Source organism: Myxocyprinus asiaticus, chromosome 44 (genome assembly GCF_019703515.2).
Source record: "Myxocyprinus asiaticus isolate MX2 ecotype Aquarium Trade chromosome 44, UBuf_Myxa_2, whole genome shotgun sequence".
NCBI lineage: Eukaryota > Metazoa > Chordata > Actinopteri > Cypriniformes > Catostomidae > Myxocyprinus > Myxocyprinus asiaticus.
Genome location: NC_059387.1, coordinates 4,717,029 through 4,732,949, shown reverse-complemented (window position 1 = coordinate 4,732,949; position 15,921 = coordinate 4,717,029). Strand labels below are relative to the sequence as shown.

The 15,921-nt window shown below is 37.0% G+C and overlaps 1 protein-coding gene across 4 annotated transcripts in view; it reads right to left on the bottom strand.

Annotated features, from left to right (window-relative positions):
- Positions 1–15,175, bottom strand: part of LOC127434229 (histone-lysine N-methyltransferase 2C-like) — a 255,749-nt gene extending 240,574 nt beyond the window's left edge. For 2 of the 4 annotated variants that reach the window (XM_051686800.1, XM_051686802.1), the window contains exon 1: positions 14,796–15,174. The gene's annotated coding sequence lies outside the window, so the exon portion shown is untranslated. Of the gene's footprint in view, positions 1–14,795 lie in introns of all 4 variants that reach the window. The other 2 variants (XM_051686799.1, XM_051686801.1) reach the window with 2 other exon arrangements.
- Positions 15,176–15,921: the final 746 nt, after the last annotated feature.

The window sequence follows — 15,921 nt, the reverse complement described above, 5'->3', positions numbered from 1 at the left end:
TCACATTCTTTGTGCACCACCTACTGGTTGGGGTTGGTCAAAGGTGGAGATTTCAAAAAAAAAAAAGGAAAAGTTTCTCACCCACACCTATAATATAGCTGCTGAAGACATGGATTTAACCACTGGAGTCTTATGGATTACTTTTATACTGCCTTGTGATTGTGATTTTTGGAGCTACCATTCACTTATATTATATGAACCTAAAGAGCTGAAATATCCTTCTAAAAATCTTCATTTGTGTTCTGCAAAAGAAAGAAAGTCATACACATCTGGGATACATGAGGGTGAATAAATGATGAGAGAATTTTCATTTTTAGGTGAACTATCGCTTTAATGTTTTACTGTATGTCATGATCCAGTTCCCTTGTTCTTGTCCTGCTCCAATAAATAAAAAAAAAAAGTGTTTTCTTTATTATTAATAAATTGTCTATAATAACAATAAAATATAAAAAATAATGGAAGGGATATTTACAGCTAGTTACTGTACAATTAAATATTTTACAGTAATATATAACTCAGCTACCAATTACAGTAATCAGTACAGGGCTCAACATTAAGCATTGTCATGTGCTTATCCTCCGGACATGTTAAGTGGTCATTCAATTGTCCGAGATAAAGATACTTGTCCGGAGAGAAAAAAGGACATTTAAATTACAAGCATCAAGTAACATGTTAAAGTTTATGTTGTATATTTCTCTAAAAGTATGACCGATGCCCAACCTAATAGTGTGCAGGAATGCAATCAACTCAATTCTCTGCAACAGAAATGTAAACTGCACTGGGTAGGGGAGGAGTCTATTGTCATATGATAATTATTTTATGTCACGTATGGTAGTCAAATAAAGGAAAGCCTCCATCATCATCATTAACAGCAGGGGTGCTCACACTTCTATGGAATGAGATCTACTTTTTCATCATGTTATTGCAGCAAGATCTACCATGTACAATAAAGACTACACATTATCACAATAGCAACATTTCAGTAGTCGGTAGTGAAATTAGACTATTCTCAATACCAGCTTCAAAACCACAACAAATAATAACACTAACTAATATGTTAATTAGGGAAGAATGGTTTCAAGTTCTTAAGTAATTATTCAAGACTAGTAAACAGACAGTAATAAAATAACAATAAAAACAGCAATGAATAGAAATAGATTAAAAATAATAGAACGGAAAATATAAATTAAAAAAAAATTCAGTGCTCTTTTTAACAGCTTTAAACGTTTTTAACAGCAGTAGGCTATCAAGTATTCAAGTAAACATTTTTTTTACATCATGATGGCGCCGCGGATGGCCACCTTGGTGTGGAGCGCTCCTATTGTTTTGTAGTTTTTGTTTGTTTGTCCTGTGTTTAGTAATCTTTTTCCAGTCAGTTTTACCAGAGACGAACTGCTGAACATTACACAGCATATACCAGTCAATCTTTTCCTGGTTTTTGAATATTCAGACATTTTGCTGGACATTTTGGTTGGAGGCGCGGCTGTGCTGTTCAAGAGATGCAGGTGAGGTAGACGTGCAGGCGAGGGAGACGAGCAGGCGCGCTGGTCAAGCTCCGTCGGCGCGGCTTTCAAACAGCGCTGCCGAGTATTCATCTAGCAAATTTCCGCTCTCTTCCTAACAAAACGGACGAACTACATCTCCTCACACAAACAAGGACTTTTCAACCTCTGCTGCCTTGTGCTTCACAGCTTCACATCTGCCGGGCTTCCAGCTGTTCAGAGCGGATCACATTGCGGAGTTAACGGGGAAAACGAGAGGGAGGAGGAACATGTTTTACATCAATGAAAGTTGGTGTACATATCTAACAACGTTAAAGATGTGCTGTCCTAATTTCGAAGTGCTCTTTATTAACTGTAAGCCTTTCTACTCGCTGCGAGAGTTTTCCTCGTTTATTCTGGTGAGTGTTTACATCGCGCCAAACGCGTGTTTGAATGCCGTGCTGCAACAGCTGGCTGATCAGATCACAGACACAGAAAAACAATACCCAGACTCAGTTATTATTATTCTTGGGGATTTTAACGCAAACCTCACACGTGAACTGCCCAAATACAAACAACACATTACATACCCCACCAGAGACAGGAACATACTGGATCATTGTTACACAACAATAAAGGATGCATATCGCTCAGTCCCTAGAGCAGCTCTGGGACTCTCTGATCACTGTCTGGTTCAACTTCTTCCAAACTACAGACAGAAACTAAAATCTGCTAAGTCTGTAGTAAGGTCTGTCACGAGATGGACCAATGAAGCAGAGCTGGAACTACAAGCCTGCTCTGACTGCACTGATTGGAGTGTTTTGTGGCTGCAGACACCAATCTGGACGAGTTCAAAGATACTGTGGCATCATATATCAGTTTCTGTGAGGATATGTGCATCCCTACTAGGACTTATTTAACATTTAACAACAACAAACCGTGGCTTGCAGCAGAATTCAAGGAGCTTCGTCAGGCCAAAGAGGATGCTTACAGGGGTGGGGATAAAGTCTTGTACAATCAGGCCAGGGACACACTGAACAAGGAAATCAGAGTGGCTAAAAGAAGATACTCTGAGAAGCTGAAACATTTTTTTCAGCTAATGACCCTGCATCAGTGTGGAGTGGCATGAAACAACTTACAAATTACAGGACTCCTACCCCCAACCCTGTGGTGGACCAACAACTGGCTGACGACCTGAATGTGTTCTACTGTAGATTTGAAAGGCCCAATCTCACAAACCACACCCGCTCTGACCTTCACTTCACACAAACACCAACACCTCCTTCAACCCCCCTCCTCCCCCCTCCTGCTACTCAACCTGCACTTAAGATCTGTGAAGATGATGTGTGCCGTGACTTTCGAAAACAAAGGATAAGGAAAGCACAGGGCCCAGATGGCGTTTCACCTGCATGTCTTAGATCCTGTGATAACCAGCTGATCCCCATCTTCACACAGCTCTTCAATAGATCACTGGAGCAGTGTGAAGTCCCATGCTGCTTCAAATGCTCCACTATCATCCCCATCCCAAAGAAACCAAAAATCACAGGACTTAATGACTACAGACCTGTCGCCCTGACGTCTGTGGTCATGAAATCATTTGAGAGACTGGTGTTGGCCCACCTGAAGGACATCACTGGACCCATTCTTGATCCCCTTCAATTTGCTTATCGAGCAAACAGGTCTGTGGATGATGCAGTCAACATGGGATTGCATCAAATCCTGCAACATCTGGACAGACCAGGGACATATGCAAGGATCCTTTTTGTGGACTTCAGTTTGGCTTTCAACACCATCATCCCAGCTATACTCCAGAATAAATTACACCAACTCTCTGTTCCCATGTCTATCTGTCAGTGGATTACCAGCTTTCTGATGGACAGGCGGCAGCTTGTGAGATGGGGAAATTCACTTCCAGCACCTGTACAATCAGCACTGGTGACCCCCAGGGATGTGTGCTCTCCCCACTACTCTTCTCCCTCTACACCAACGACTGCATCGCCAAGGACCCCTCTGTCTAGCTCCTGAAGTTTGCAGATGACACCACTGTCATCGGTCTCATCCGAGATGACGACGAGTCGGTATACAGAAGGGAGGTTAAAAAGCTGGCTGTCTGGTGCAGTCAAGACAACCTTGAGCTGAACACGCTCAAAACGGTGGAGATGATTGTGGACTTTAGGAGGAACACCCCAACACTGTCCCCCCTCACCATTCTAAACAGCACTGTGGCAGCAGTGGAGTCATTCAGGTTCCTGGGCACTACCATCTCACAGGACCTGAAGTGGGAGACCCACATTGACTCCAGTGTGAAAAAGGCCCAGCAGAGTTTGTAGTTCCTTTGCCAGTTGAGGAAATTCAACCTGCCACAGGTGCTGCTGATACAGTTCTACTCAGCAGTCATTGAGTCTGTCCTCTGCACTTCAATATCTGTCTGGTTTGGTTCAGCTACGAAATCGGATATCAGAAGACTACAAAGGACAATTCAGACTGCTGAGAGGATTACTGGTTGCCCCCTGTCCTCCCTTCAAGAACTGTACACTTCCAGAGTGAGGAAAAAGGCTGGAAAAATCACTCTGGACCCTACTCACCCTGCCCACTACCTTTTTGAACCGTTGCCTTCTGGCCAACACTTCAGAGCTCTGAGCACCAGAACCGTCAGGCACAGGAACAGATTTTTCCCTCAGGCTATCCATCTCATGAACAGTTAAAACTGCCCCACTGAGCAATAATTAATGTGCAATACACAGCTTAGTCTTTTTATATTATCCAACACATCCAACCTCTTCTGCCATTACATTCCCTTGCATTGTATATAACAGATTTGTATTTAGATTTGCACTATGTATGTGTATGTGTGTGTGTGTGATTATATACATATATATATATATATATATATGTTAGGGATGTATGAGACTAGTCGACTAAACGGTTCTGATGCTGCTAGTCGACACTGGAATTACTAGTCAGTTAATATTTCCCCCCATTAAACTGATCATCATTTTTACACATGTACCTTTGGCTTTATATTTTTACAGAGGCTGCACTCATATTAATGTTACATATTTTAAATAGAAATAATAATATAAATATTATTTAAAAAAAGAGGATATCTGGAGCAGATACAGAGTTTAATTTCACCTCATGCTGCACGAGCTTCTTCCTTCACTCGCGGTGCACGCCGAAAAATATCCTCTTACGAACTCCAGCAAAGTAGACAAGCAAACTCAGCAAAGTAGTTATGAAAACACTTCGGTGGTGGTGCGGGAATCGGCTTTCCAAACGTTTGAAAGTCCCTACGCATGTTTTCACATTTGAGTCTTCTTTAAATCTGTGCATGCTTGTATGTTATTTTTCTGCTGTTCGGGCTTTTTCAAGCGCAGGATAGCCACCTCGGGTGAATCAAGTCCCGTCTTTCACCGGACCATGTTGACGTGTTAATTTTGCTCATCAAAAAATTATGCTTTTGAGTAAGTAGCCTAGAAAATGACTGTTTTAGACTAGGTATGCAATTTTTTAATTTGCTGATTAATAAGGCTATTTTCAATGAGGTGCCAACAGCTTAACGTGTTAAACTATCTTTGATTCTGTGTGCACGTCATGTTTAGAATACTTTAGGTTTATTGTAGACTACATCACAGGCCTATTTTTTCTATTCTATAGCTACTTTTTTTTTTACATCGTAACTGTTATTGGTTAACGTTCTTTAATGAACAGCTGTCATATTAGATCAATGGCTAATGCATGACTGCACATCGTGAAATACACGCAACTTTTCAGCGCATTTGTTTTCTCTCATAGATTTGGCTTAGACTACCTGTTAATTATTTTCAACAATGTCCTGACTGTTTTAATATGTTAAGTAACTTTTACTTGGTGATTTCCATTTAGAACAGGCTTTTAGGGTTGTTCAATTGATCCTGCACTATTCATTCAATTGTTTTCAAGAAATATGCCTGTTAAATATTCACTAATGTTGATTCAGTGAATGCATGTCATGTTCTATATTTAATGTACAATGATCATAATTCAAGGCGAGCACGTCGCAGATAAATGCCCCTTTTTAGTGGAATTTAGCTTCGGATTTGGAATAGATTTAAGTATTTTAAATGCATCGCATAAACAATTTTTTTTTTTTTTTTTACTGTTTTCTGAAGGTTGGTTTCTCTTTAGACTAGTCGGTTACAAAACTTCTGTTTAAATGACAGTCAAATTAGTCATAGCGCACATCCCTAATATATATATATACATACATTATATATATACATACATTATATATATATATATATATATATATATATATATATATATATATATATAGATAGATAGATAGATAGATAGATAGCTATTGTGTATTCTATATATACTTTATTTTCGATATTTATTTAAAAAAAAAAAAAAAATTTTTTTTAAAAGTCTTGTTGCTGTTTTTGTATTGTTGTGTACTGGAAGCTCCTGTCACCAAGACAAATTCCTTGTATGTGTAAGCATACTTGGCAATAAAGCTGATTCTGATTCTGAGAATGAAATTCAACATAAAACTACTACTGATCTTTACTGCATGATTATAATACATGAATACTTTTTAAAGATACTAAAATTACCCAGTCAAGAGCAGTGAGTGATTTCTTGTTTTCTTGTTATGGTTGTTTGATTATTATAATGACACACTAGACAGCAGCAGGTCTATTAACTTACATTTATACTTACAATCTGCCAATTTTTTTAATATTGAAAAAGAAACCAACGCAGGTTGATGGTTATGGCGGGCACGACGGTGCTGCGGCGGATGGATGCGGCGGATGGCGTTGAACAAAAGACTTGAATTTGGGTCAATCTGAAGAAAGGATTATAGAGAATAAATGTATGGATTCATGTTCTTGTTTTATGGTGCTTTTTGTGGTTTATTTTGTTTTTTGGCATATTCTGAAAACTCCTTTTGTGTCCCATGGCAAACAAACATTAAAATTAAATGCTTAATAAATGATTAAACAATTACAGAGTTTTTATTCATTTGAACATTTTAAAGTTTAGTCTTGGTTAAAGTGATATAATCCTTTAAAACGTTGTATGGGGCAGCAGAAATCACACAGAACTGAATGAAACCGTTAAAATATCATATTATAATGTCAGCTGTGTTAAATATACTCATCTCATTGATTATACATTAAATGTAATTAACGGATTCATTCTATGAATTATTCTATAGTAATCTATCCAAACAGTACACGTAAACATTTGTACATTTCTATAGGTGTTAATACGTAATGATCATGTTTAGATGCTGTCAATATTTAAATATTGTACGTTTCAGTGTCTTTGCAAATGTAAAATAATGTATGTTTGCTTGAACCAAACTTTATGTAAGAATACATAAGAATTCTCATGAGATCACGTTGGTAAATCACGTGAAAGCTCTATACTGAAACAAGCACACTTCTTAGTGCTGTAGTCATTTTTGAGACATGCACCAACACTGAAAGGAAATTTTTGCTTTCCAGGCCATTTTCCTTAGCAGAGATTTCATTTATGAGCCGATTCTCTTCGGCCAAGCTGCTTGGCTCTGGGAGACTGTGATGAATATGACAGATCTGAAAAGCTTTGGAGAGATGGCCATTGATGTAGCTAAATTTAACCAATTCTCCTGTGGCTCATTAATCCACCTAAAGTGAAAATTGGTCTCCTACATTTATGAGCATTAGCTGACCACTTTTAGGAGCTGTAGATTAGGGGTGCTCCGATCAGTTGGCCGCTGATCTAAATCGTGCCTAGATTCAGGGCCAGTCTTGTATTTTTATTTATTTTATTTTTTTATTGATGCATGCACAAAATCACACGCTGTCACTCTTATGAATGAGCACTTGCTCAGCCCTTGAAGCATAACATTGCCGCCACTGGAGGGTGAGTTACTGGCAAATAACTAAGCATTTGCGAATTTACACTTTCAGACATGCTGTTATTTAGATGACTATGCTGGTTTGTTTTAAAAATGTGTAATGTCTAATGAGTTCTCACTAAAGCAGTTTTGGAGCTTGTAGTAGTATTGTATATTTCTCTTATTTTTGATCGTATTTCTGCTGTGTGCGATGCTCTCGCATTGTTTACTGGTTGCCAGTATGTCACATTGATATTTAATAGTGATAACAGAACTATTCGTAACTTTCTATTCAAATTAATTTTAACATTTCACAATTTGTGTAAATTGAATGTAATTTTGCATTGTGGGGCATAAACATAACTGCAGCATATAACTTGTAAAAGTGTATCAAAGGGCACTTTAAAAAGACAAATCTGAAATCGGTATCGGCCGATCTCAGTGTTTAAAAATCGGCATCGGCCTCAAATTTCCAGATGGGTGCACCACTACTGCAGATTAGAACAAGCAATAAGAGGCTTTGGGAAGGTGACAAAAAACATGGACATGAACTTGTATTTATTCAACATTGTGACTATACATTCAATTTATTTTTATGTATGATGGAAAGTGTATATTTTAGTGTTTCACCATTTATAATCATCATTTATCTTTTTTGGATTGTGAAAAGTTGTGTCTTTATGTGACAGTTAGTTGGAGGGGAGGGGCTGAAAAATAAGACAGCTTGGTGACATTAGCCAAAAAGGAAAGTCATTTTAGATAGAGGGAGAGCAAGTTATTACTAGGGCTGTCGATTTAATAGGGCTGTAATAAAATAACATGTTAAAAAGTTAACAATTATTCATGCAGCCTGACCAGTACGTAAATACCATACTAAAACTAAGTACTTTACTACTATAGGAGTAATTCAAGCATGAAGTACATGTGTTTCTACACACTGCGTCAGCAGGGGGCAGTCAGCACACCTCAACAAACCTCACAAACAGCGCAGCCACAGAATAAGAGGATGCGTTTATAACAGCTAGACAAAGCACAACAGAATGCAGGGATATCATGAAGTAATTTTCAAAGTTTCAACTCTTTCTAACCTGACACAGCATCCTAAAAACGCAGCATTTTTCCACTGAAAACTAGAAAGATGCTCCAAAATGCAAGAACGCACCCAGTAAGAACAGAACAGATTGATGTACTCAACTGCAAAACTAAACTGTAGGCTGATGTTCAATGATATAGGAATAAAACAAACATAATATTGACTTCTAAAGTCACTTTTTCTATTATCTAATCCATGCTTTTCTCATCTGCCACAATAAAGCAATATTAGTGCCTGACCGATATATTGGTCGGCCAATATTATCGGCCGATATTAGCCTTTCACCAATATATTGGTATCGGTGTATATATTTACAGATATGTGCAGATCCGAAAACATAAATTTTTAGAACATATAATGCAGAAAACAATGCTTAAGAATTTGTGTCATTACGTAGTTTGTCCAGCAGAGCGCGCTCCGACTCCACTATTTACAGAGCTGAGCAGACGGTGGTTCTGCAGACAGTGCAGAATTAAGCAGTGTCTTCTCGGTAAATTGCTAACTAGTTTGTGAAATACATACTGGAAAGTTAATAAACAATGACCCCATCATTTTCCCTTTTCAATATAACTAATATAACGTTAACCCTGTCCCTGACAACCATGTCACTCATGTTTATCACATCTGTTTGCTATATTAGCCAGCTATAGTTTGTCAGTGCAGTAAGTAATGTAGCAGACTGAACTTAAGCATCAGAGCATCTTTTTGCAGTTCAGCAGACAACGGTGCAGTGGTGGATTGTGTCTGATGAGTGTTCATTTCACACTATGTTGTTAGTTGATGAGACAATGCTGGAAAGTAAAGAAAGTCCATCTTTTACTCTCCGTGGCAACGAGCTTATAGCTAACTAGCTAACCACATAGCTACTTTCATTGCTTGTCAGCTGAGTGGAAGCTAATGTGTAAACATGTATTCACCAAACTGTTTTGTCCAGGATTCGCAGTTTGGTACCCCCTTCAACCGAACAATTCCAATCGTTGCATTTATAAAATTTAATATTTAAAATACTGGTTTTCCACTGAAGTTGTATAGCAGAATACGGTGTAACACCACTGCCACAGTTTATCTCTTGTCTCGGCAGGTGTAAATGCTTCTTGTTTCACTGGCAGTATTAATATAGTCAGCATTTGACTAATCAGTACTGTTTAGTATGTTTATTTAGCTATTTATTGTATTTTTATTTATTCTTTATTTTAATGGTCAGCATTTGACTGTTACTAAACAGTACTGATGTTTATTTAGCTATTTATTGTATTTATTCATTCTTTATTTTAATGATCAGCATTTGACTGATACTAAACATACAGTACTGATGTTTATTTAGCTATTTATTTTATTTTTATTTATTCTTTATTTTCTCAGTGTTCATTTCTAGAATTTGCTGACAATGTATAATAATAATGTCAAATATTCTTTGATAAAAATATTTAAGAAAGTAACTTCTGAGTACCTTTGCATAGTCATATCAGTGCAAAACCTGTGAAAAATCCACATAGAAAAGGTCTGTTTTCATTCCAGCTCAAAAATTAACTATATCGGCCACCATATCACTAATCTGTGAATTTTCCCCCTCTAAAATCGGTATCGGTCTCAAAAATCCCATATCGGTTGGGCTCTAAGCAATATATTTCAATCTGAATATCTGAAATATTTATAATAGGCCCAAGATAATTTATTTATATTTATTTATATTATTTTGTGACATTAATTTCAAATATTTTATTTGGGGGCCTTTTTTAGCAAATAATGATATGTGGGTCACTGAGAAATAAGGTTGTATGAGGTGATAAAAAAGTGAAGTCGTCTTAAAATCTAGTTTAAAACACACGTGTCAAGTTCATAGAAATGCAATCTTTGAGTCCATGTTAGTTTCACAAATTTGTGAAAAATGTTTATAGGATTTAAAACAAAAATAATAATAATGATTCAATAAATACAATATTTATTGATTTTAAAAATGTCATCTGCAACTGGTGGCGCTAAAGCACATAAAGCCGTTTTGACCATGGGCATTAAACACTGAAGTACCTTTAGGAGGAAATCCCTTTCCAGCAGTGAGGAAGTGTATTTCATTTGCAGTTTCATCTTTTTTCTCATATGGGTTTTCTTAACATGTAAACATGTATTGATGCATCCCCTTTAAAAATTCTCTAATCTGACATGGACTGTCATAATCATGTAGGGATTGGCGATATAACCAAAATCTTATATCATATTATTAAAAGTGCTATATGATCCAACAGAGATGCACTGGTATTAAAAATCAGCCTAGAACAGGGCAATGGTGACACCAAATGGAAATATTAGCTAATAATTAGTTTTGCCAAAAATATGGAATAATGTTAGATATGCTGCATACACACTGTCCCTGATTACAAGCATTTTAAATATTTTAAATTAAAGCTGTATTTTCTAAAATACTATGGTCTCTGATTACATCTAAATATTCTTTTCAAAAATACATATTTAACGGAAGTGCATGCTTATACAGTTAAATAATATCCCTACTTAAAACCTTACTCAAATGTGCTGATGAAATCAAATCAGACATGACATTTGACATAGCATAGCATCATTATATATATTCAGCATTATCTATACTAGATTAATATGACACTATCATTAAACATCATGACAACCAAACTGACACAATTTTCAGGACTCACAACCGCATTTTCGGCAAACCTGCGCTGTGTGAACGGAACCATACTGGACAACTAGTTGTCAGTCATATCATTTAATGTGAGAGCCACGCTGCACTGTATACGCGTGTCTCATGTGTTTTATGTGGGGTTTCATTAACTCACGTAGATGGCGATATTAGCTGCTTGTCATCTGAAGATTCAGCTGCCGATTTCCATGACACAAAAGCTGCGATCTGCACACGGTTAAAAAGCATTCAAAGCTGTTGTTGGTTTATTATGATCTGATGGATGAACTTGCGCCTCGATTGGACTTGTTTAATAAAGCGACATCAATTGTGATAAGACATGCCAATGTTATGGACGTCGTCATCTTTGATATTTACTTTAGTCACTGTCACTATGGTTACAGCTGTTAGAATACAGGCTTGACTTCAGTTGTTCGTTCATACAGACAGTATTCGAACTGCTACTGTAAACTGTTGTATGAACAAGATATTTCAAGACTCACACCTGTAAGTAAATACGGTTGTCAAACACTGACTGTGTGAACGTAGCCTAATTTTCTCTCGCACATAAGACGACATCAAATCCCTGCCGGCTAAAAAGGCGCTTCTCTCTCCTATACCCTGTATTACATTCACTTACATGGTTTCACTTTCAGTTGTCGCAGATTCAACTAGAAATCGCATTTTAGAGCTCCTTGTGTGCATTGAAGCGATTTCCATGTGTATGGCATCGTTACGTAGAAGTAGGATGTTGCGCGTATTGGATACAGATAGATTAAATAATAATAATAATAATACAAAACTGTCCAATCTCCTCGATGTATAGTCACATTTTTGAACTGTGATGTACCGTGCCAAGATACACAGTTACACACCAAGAATGAAGTGCACATTTTTTGCACATGGTGGCGGTTTTGCGTAACCGCGATATAGACGATAATTCAAAATGTATACCAGTTGCCAAATTTCTACCAATTAATCATGTCTACCGGTATACCGCCCACCCCTAACATCATGTACTCCAACTTGCTGAATTTTCTTTCTTTTTATTATTATTGCCTTTTCATTTAATCTTACATGATTTCTCTTGTATCTCTAATATTGTGGCATCTTTGCCTTTGTATCACTTTTTTTTTTTTATAAACAACGTTACGGATCTTAAGTGATTTTTTCCCCCCGCCAAATATTAACATGCTGCAGCTTGTAGAGAAATCAGTTTTCTTTTCTTGATCTGCTCGCTAGCGAGCTCATTTGCTTGTTTCAGTTGTTTTGCATTCTTGTCATACATACACATATATTATATTTATGTATAAGCAATATCACACGAGCAAGAGTGTGATATGGACCTACATCAGCACTGCTGTGATTCAGCTGCAGGCAATCACAGCACTGCTGATTTAGAGCCATATAGCATGATTGCTGTAGTCTGTTAGTCAGCTTTCTGAAGATAATGTCATTTTGGTGAAATTCATCCTATTTTCTCAGTGGAAAAATAGCCATACAAGCAGAGGTATTCCTCTCTATTTTGCGGTAGCCAGTGCGCAAGAGTCTTTCACTATAGAATCCGCAATATCCGCCATTATGAACAGTATGTCCTCTCCAATGTAAAAACTCCGGTAAGAGGAAAGCACCTTTAGTTTGTTTAATTAATCAGTCTGTTGTGTCTCTCAGCTGTGTTGAGCCTTAATGCTGAAGTTGTTGGTATAAAGCCGTTTAAAGCTATTTCCTAGCTTTAGTAGAATAGTAGTAATACAAACAATCATGGAATGCTGTTGAAATGTAAACACTGAGTGACGCTGAATCACTTCACATCAACTAACTGGCTTATATTACACATACAAAGTGTCTTTTGCCGCCACCTGCTGGCTAAAATATGTAAAGTCACAATATTAAATGTAAAGCGACAGATAGCTCTCAACATATCTGCACTGCTCTTACATTTAGTTTAGAATGGCCTGGTTTTGAGAATTTCTGTAACTGCTGATTTCCCGTGTAGGGCTGCACCAGCTGTGCATAAGGTCTCATTTAAATTGGGACATAAAGTTCACACTAAGAGCTTAGTAACTACTAGTTAGTTTGTAACTAAGTCAGTGCTTAATCTAGTTGCACCACCTGTCCTTAAGGCAAGACTTAGCTAGTAGGTCGTAAGCTCTCCGTAAAGTGATGCATAGTCGCATAATATGACGTTTACCTGTATTGATCCAATAAACAGCCTTCAAATTTGTACACAGAAGTATTAAAACGTCATGAATTTCAGTTTGATCTTGTTACGGTTGATGTTCAAACCTTGTTTGTTCATGTAACTGTCAACTGTAATAAATGATATCCCCATTAAAATAGGATACGTAATAAAAGTATATTTGATAAATAGTATAATTGCCCTGTGTAAATAATAATATATAGGAACTGTACCTAAAATAAATAAGGGGTGATAAATAAATACTAATAAAACAGGCTGGAAAAATAGACATTTATTCATTTTAATATACTGTGTATATATTTTGAATGTGTTGAAACTTGACACCGCACCCTGAAAACTGTTAGAACGGTTTTATGCTGAAGAGCCACTTAAAAGTTGTTTTTTTCTCTCTCGTAAATGTAAAATGGAATTTCATTTGTAATGTATTGAATAATTTAATAGATCTGAATAATAATTTAAAAAAAATATTAAAAAAACGTCAACACATCATTGACCCATTGGCGATTAATTGCATTAATTAATCAACATGTCAGAATAAATTCGATTTAAAAAAATCTATCAATTGACAGCTTTAGTAATTACATTTTGAAGGATTACAAAGACATATGTATTTCTTTGAAACAACTTGCACTAACGAGTTGTGCATAATACCAACATGCATTAAGAAAGTCAATTTTGATTTCATGTGGACTTTAAATAGTCCTAAAACACTTGAAAATTGATGTTTGAAATAGTTTTAGATGAATAACAGAATGACAAAAAAAGAAAAGAAAAAAAAAGCATATTTTTCAACGTCCTAACTCCTGTACTTACGAACTTCTGTGTTTAGAAGCACTCGCAACATTCAGAAGGGAAGTTACAGGTGCTGAAGACAGTGAGAGGTGTTAGTTACACAACCAACATGCCACAGCAGCAGGTTCACCCTGGGAATAAAGTCGGCTGGATTCAGATAAACTAGTTGGTTATAAAGTATATCAGCTCTTAATTTGACGAGCAAGATGGCTGGACTCATGTGAAACAACACAACTTTATGACAACAAACGTCAGTGTGACGCTTACTAAACACTCTGGACTGAAAGCAAATGACGTGTCTTATGCTCCAGATAAGTGTTTCTCTAAGTACTTCCTCCATTAACTGTATAGTCCAGTAAGACATGTATTAGTTTAGTTTCTTTAGAGGTTTAAGCAGGCATCACACGCTAGTTAAAGAAGCCCGAGGAATGATACGTGTATGCTGTCAGACGAGTTACTTCATAACAATCTGTCAATATACATGGCACCGTGATAATGTTTCTGTTACGTTGTTACAACGTTTCAAAATGTCAACGTTACTCTTCACACTCACACAGGCTCAAACTATCACCACGTTCCGCTGGAAAACCAAAACAACACTTACTTTTCACTCAAAACATCCCAATAAACCGCTTTGGACACAAACATGCACATTTAAACATCCACACACAGACAAACACGAGAGAACGGCGCGTGAAATGAGTGCTTACGGATTTGATGCAATTCTCTTTTCCTTTCCAGCTTCCAGCCAACTTAATTCAGTGTGTAATCCAAGAAGAAACTTTTCCCAAAGCTCGCATGTGGATTAGGCGTTCGGTACGCTATTTCAGGTCGAAACATTCCTCATTTCGGTGAAAGAAACATAGTTTTCCTCGATTATATGAATTTTAAAGTTGTAGCGTATACTCCATCATGGTGGCCATGTTTAAGAGAGACCGAAACACCGCCTGTCAGCGCATCGGACAAATAGACCCATGTTAACATTTAAGACAATATTACTGTTTTAAATTGAGCACAACTTGCATAGAACATTTACAAAACGAAAATATGAGGCGCTATGTGCTAAAACTGTGTGTTATTTGAAGTGAAAACTGTGCAGAGATACATTTTAAAGTCCCACTGACCCTGCGGAGTGATTCATCGGGACGCGCTGAGTAAAAAGTCTCTTCAGTTCGTCAGCGGTAGATGGTGAAACGCGGAACTGGAGTTCACAAACTGACTGGGGCGAGTCCCTCATCGCGTGTCAGCATACAAAAAGACTCGGGCCTTTGATCAGGACATATCTCTGTTAGCAAATATATTCACATCTCTTACATGTCTGAAAAAGTATGCATTTCAAAACCGCTCAGTCAATTATTGGATGTGTGTACAGCTTGTAAACTCTTTACTTTCGCTTTGTGTGTGTGTGTGTGTGTGTGTGTGTGTGTGTGTGTGTGTGTGTGTGTGTGTGTGTGTGTGTGTGTGTGTAAGTTGTTGTAGAGTTACATGTGCATTTTTTTTTTTTACTTCTTTTTTATTCTTCCACGCTTTATGGAGCTTTATCCTGCCAATTTTAAATAAAGAATTAAAATGATAAAAATGAACCCCCCATTAACCATTTCATTTCCACAGTGTCTGCAAAGCATGTGCCAATAAAAATAAACAAATACATTTTCATTTTCCCAGTAATCATGCATCGTCCCTGTCAAATTAAAAACTGAAATGTAATTGATTTGGCATTCCATTTTCACCGCAATCTTGAGGCAAGACTGCCATTATTACAATGAAAAGGCAAAAGCGAAAAAGAAACTGCAAATTCTTTTTTTCCAAGTCATTTTCTTAATGTTAATGCAAAAA